This window comes from Protobothrops mucrosquamatus, unplaced genomic scaffold (assembly GCF_001527695.2).
Source record: "Protobothrops mucrosquamatus isolate PMUCROS unplaced genomic scaffold, P.Mucros_1.0 scaffold733, whole genome shotgun sequence".
Classification (NCBI taxonomy): Eukaryota; Metazoa; Chordata; class Lepidosauria; order Squamata; family Viperidae; genus Protobothrops; species Protobothrops mucrosquamatus.
Window position 1 is genome coordinate 27390 of NW_015387007.1, and position 5623 is coordinate 33012.

General features: G+C 38.8%; 1 protein-coding gene across 1 annotated transcript in view; it reads right to left on the bottom strand.

Moving 5' to 3' along the window:
• LOC107289593 (F-actin-uncapping protein LRRC16A-like) overlaps window positions 1–5623 on the bottom strand; it is a 69747-nt gene that overhangs the window by 24993 nt on the left and 39131 nt on the right. The gene's annotated exons all lie outside the window — the stretch shown is intronic.

Genomic DNA, 5623 nt, shown 5'->3' on the forward strand with positions numbered 1-5623 from the left:
AACAGGGACATTTTCAATAGTTTTGTCTGACTCAGGATCACTGTATATCTTCATTTGCTTTCCAAGGACAAGCATACACACTTGTAATTCTATTCATAATAGAGCAGCTAAACATTAAACTCTTTCTATATTGCCTGCATTGTTGTGTTCTCAGTTGATAATTCACAGGACATGTTTATCTACTCCCACAAATTATTGGATTTCATGACTCCCCACCCTCAATCAGTTCCATTATTTCTTTTAAAAATGGTCATATTTTGTGATGCATCCTGATCCTAAAGGAGATTGTGTACTGCAAAACTGTTACCTAAACTGATATTCTGAACTACTTTTCAGATTATCACATGCTGTCCTCTGAATTACTGTTAGAATTAGAATCAGAAGAGAGCTGGAAGGGACTTTGGAGGTCTTCTAGTCCAGCCCTCTGCTCAAGCAGGAGAACCCATACCATCCCAAACAAGTGGTTGTCCAGTCTCTTCTTAAAAACCTCCAGTGATGGAGTGCCCACGATTTCTGGAGGCAAGCTGTTCCACTGGTTAATTGTCCCCCCTGTCAGGAAGTTTCTCCTTAATTCCAGGTTGCTTCTCTCCTTGATTAGTTTCCATCCATTATTTCTTGTCTTGCGTCAGCATTTTTCTGCTTGAATACTGCAAGGAATTCAGTTATGGATTGAACATTTGCAGACTAGATGGGCATGGCAGAACAATGTTTAGTTAAAATTTGTGTAGGAATTGGCAATGTGGCACTTAGTAGTGCTTCCAAAGCCCATAGATGGCATCAGTGGAGACTACACACTATCACGAAGAATCAAAAATCTTACAAGATTTCAGATACAAATCTCAAAACCTCAGAGATCTGATAATCATTGTCATTTACAAGTGTTCATGATTTGGGGAGGCAGCTATGCCATCTTACATTGTGAACTAGAGCTACAAGCAGGATTAATTCTCAGCAACTGAACAGTTGTTCCAGCATCTTATCCAGTCTTATCCAGGATGGCAATGAAGATGCTTATAGGGAAGAGGTGAAGGCTCTGGTGGACTCTGGTGGACTGGTGCAATAAAGTAATGTTGATAAAACAAAGGAGCTCATTGTAGATTTTAGAAAGAGACGGCATAGTCATACTCCACTCAGTATGAAGGATGCAGCTATAGAGGTGGTCAACAGAATTAAATATCTGGGGATGCAGATAACTAACAATCTGAATTGGTCTCTCCACACGTCATCCTTAGTGAAGTGTGTGAATCAGCATCTGCATTTCCTGCATCGGATGAGGAGAGCACATCTTTCTCCTTCTGTCCTAGCCACTTTTTATAGAGGCACGATTTAATCAAACTGCATCACTGTCTGTTTGGTTGCAGCAGTGCCTCAGATAGAAAGTCCATAGAGAGTGGTAAGGACAGCCAAGAAGATCACAGGAAGTTCGCTTCCTGGTATTCAGGATGCTGCTTATAAGCACTATGTGCTTAGAGCTCAAAACATTGTTAGAGACCCACACACCCACTTTATAGTCTGTTTCTGTTGCTTCCCTCTGAGAGGAGGTTTCGAAGTATTTCTATCAGGACTACTCAATTCTGTAATAGCTTTATTACCATGCCAACTGTCTGGTAAACTCGCCAGATTCATTTTTCTCGCCATGCACATGCATATATAATCTGAACTAGACTGTTGTTTCTCTGTGTCATATAATATATGTGGGTACATGCATAATTCTGTATTTATTTATTTATTTTTGACATATTTATGTAGTGTATATTGGAAGTGGTGACCCTTTGAGAGCTGTATGCAACGAAATTTCATTTTAATATATGCCAATTAGTGTATATTCAAAGTGACAATAAAATTTATTCTATTCTATTCTATTCTATTCTATTCTATTCTATTCTATTCTATTCTATTCTATTCTACTCTACTCTATTCTATTTCAATAATTATCAAGGCCTTTATAAACCTGACAAAACTAAGTCATTCCTTAGTTCAATCATGGCTTGCTGTGCCATGTAATTATAAAACTAGTAATTCAAGTTTTTAAAAATCCAAGGTCCTTTCTGATACTTCAGATTCTGCATTTAAGGTGGGGAAAAAATCTGAGAGCAGAAGAGAAATTTGGTTACAGCAATTCTCATTTCATGGCGTACTAACATTGTTAGAAACAACTATTACAGCCATTTACAGTGCCTTCAGAAAGTATTCAGACAACTTTCACTTTTTTCAATTTTGTTATACTGCAGCCTGATGCTACAGTTGACATGTCTGCAATGATCAAGACAAATGGCAGGCGCCAGAGCTAAATTTCACATGTTGTTGCAAAGGGTCTGAATAATTATGCCAATGTGATATTTCAGGTTTTTTTTTTTAATAAACTTACGGATATTTCTAAAATTCTGTTTTCACTTTGTCATTATGGGGTCCCTGAGTGCAGATTAATAAGAAAAAAAATAAATTTCAATAACTACAGAATCAGGCTACAGCATAACAAAATTGACAACAGTGAAGGGGGTCTGATATCTTTCTTTTGATGATAATGATGATGACAATAATGATGATGATGATTTTATTATTTTTTATGGCTGCCCACTCTAACCAACTCTGGGCAGCTTACAAAAGCCAAATTAAGGTTATATAAGCAAATTGTATTAAATTATAACAAATGAATTTTCTCCTGGTTTGGAAGTTATTAATTCTAGTTTTCTCAAACTGTTTATAACAAGGCAACATACTATATATCCACTGCCTGCAAAAGATATGACTATTCTAGATCTTTGATAAATCAGAAAGCTATTTATACACTAATTTTCCACCCCATTACATGCTGAGCCATTACTATATATCATGAATCATTTCCTCCTTTTTTGTTTTGTGGTACTCATGTTTATGCATATCAGAAAGACATGGCTGTATTGTAAATACTGTCACTGTCCTGTTCATTTCCTTGACTTCCCCTTGATTCTTAGAATAACACTCAGACTAACATACAATATGTTGGTGTGTTGAGATAAAGTTTAACAACAGAGTAGTGCACCCAAGTGAAAAATCCTCACATCTTAGGTCACACAGATATTTTCAACAAAAAAGCACTGTTATTATAAAATAAAATTAAGTTGGAAATAAGTTATTCATAAATATTTCAATATATAAGAATTGTAATTATCATGCTGTATGCATGTGTACACATTCATACACAAACTTATACATACATGCATAATTACTGTATTTTCCTAGATTGGCTTTGTTAATTGGGGCTGGGACACTACTCGTACTTCTAGCGATAATTTAACAATATATGTTTATATGATTTTTGCAGCCTGAAAGCTATTTAAGCTACCCGGAGCCCTCATTTGTTCCCAATTACCTGATGTTATTGATGTTACTAGGGGTGGCTGGTAATATTTAACAATTCTTCTCTATAACATACACTATGGGTGAACAGGATGTGTATGTTGTGAACCAGCATCTGAACCAGTGATGAGCTGATAAGGGCCAAGAAAATGACACTGAATCCTAAAAAAATAGGAATGTGGCTAGAATTGCAGAATATCATCTTGCAACCACTTTTTTCTGTAGTTCCCTAAACTGGAGCAACAGGTTAAGGAGCTTTAAAGAGATGAAGTATAATCCAGCAGGTATTGCTCTGTAGCTGCTTGAAATGTTCCATTTTGCCCCTATGGGATTATTCAGGTAAACTTATGCTTTTATTTATTTGCTTATACTTATTTACTACATAATTATACTTATTTACCAACTTATAGGAATGAAGGATAAAGTAGAATCCCTTAGAGCAAATTCTGCTGAGCCTAATAATCAGGTCAGCTAGAACTGGGAAAGAGAGCTCTAATATAAAACCTTTTCAGACAGCACCTTTATCTTTGAAATAGCACTGTCGGGCTATGAATTAACCAGGAGTAATAATGTTTCTTCAGAGAAGTACTACAGCAGCAATTCTCCAAAAGGCACTGAGCAATTTCGGTTTTTCATTTATCCTTATCCTGGGAAAGCAGGGTAAGAAGAGCTAAAAATGATTTTGTTTCAGAAAAATAAGCTAATGCTGTACCTTTTTATGGTTGTACAAAAAGGTCGGAAACAGGTAATTGGGAGCTGAGTCAGTCAGCTTATCAAACAATTGGTTCCTCTATTTATTTGGGGGGGAAATTCCACTGTTCCTTTTTCTTCAGCCCTATCAACAGTGTTGTCTTTTTGTAAGATTTATAAACTTGCAAGAACTTTGATGATTATAGACCAGGGGTGTCAAACTGCCGGCCCACGGCCCGGATGCGTCATCAGGAAACCACGCCCACCCCATTGCCGACAATGGCGAAAAAGCTCCGATATGTTGTGCGACATCACGTGACATCGCGAGTTTGACATGTCTGTTATAGACCATCCGTTTGCCTCCAATCGAAGTTAACATCTTTGTCCCAGGAGGCTTTATACACCACCAAACCTGCTCATATCACTGGGAATGTGTCCAACAAATTGAATACAAGTAGTCCTCGACTTACAGTCATTTGTTCAGCGACCATTCAAAGTTACTGAATGAAGAAATAACTTGCAACCCATGCCTGAAGTTACAGCCACTGCAGCACCACTGCAGCACCCTTGTGATCAAAATTCAGACACTTGGCAACTTGCCCATATTTTCGATTACAAGGTGCTGCAACTCCCCACCCGCCTATCTTCCCCCTATCTACATCCTTTCAATCCCCCCCTGCCATCCTGAACTCTGCCAGCCCAGCTGACCTCTGCCATTTTCTTGCTCCCACTGCTGATGAGGCATGCCCAACTGTTGCTGATCTTTATAGGGCTGACTTCAGAAAAAGGAATCAAAAACACAGAGCTGTCCTTCCCTGAGCTGGAACGTACCAACAGCTATTTTTTTTCCCTTTTCTGCAGCACGAATCCAGCCATGTACAGCTGAGAATAGCATAGTGAAAGGGGACATTTTCACATGCTGTGGGCCTTTTAAATTGCTGTATGCTTTTTTTTTCTCTTTTGTTGCATGAAACCAGACTCATATGACCTAGCAACCATATGGACCAGGCATACCTCAACAGTAGCAGCAAGAAGATGTCAAGGAACATCAGCTGTGGCAATGAACTGCAGGGGTGTTGGAGTGCAGGATGGCAAGGGACTGGGCTGGGACGACTGCTGTTTCCCGGGGCATGGTAAGCAGGCCTAGAGTCATGCAGTTCTAGGACTGATTAAAACCCTGCAAGGCTGGGCAGCCAAAAGAGCAGAGATAGGGAGGGGAGGATAGGTAGGTGAGAAAAATGGGGGGGCAGTGCCTCCCTTTACTGAGGAGAGACCAAGCCTGAAATGGCTTAGATTGGGATGGGTCCTGAGCTGAAAACCAGTACATTCGCTTAATGATTAAAACAGGGATTGCTGGAAGTGCAATCACTAAGCAATGCGGTCATGTGATGTTTCCCTTTATAATCACATTGCTTAGTGACCAAAATTTCAGTCTCAATTGTGGTTGTAAGTTGAGGACTACATGTAATATAATGCACATGCAGCAAATGAATCGGCACTACTAAGCAACGATCTCTGTGATTTATTTTGGAAGTTGTTTGCAGGTAGTCTTATGTTATTAATTAAAGAAACTTCCATGGGGGTAAACTCTAGT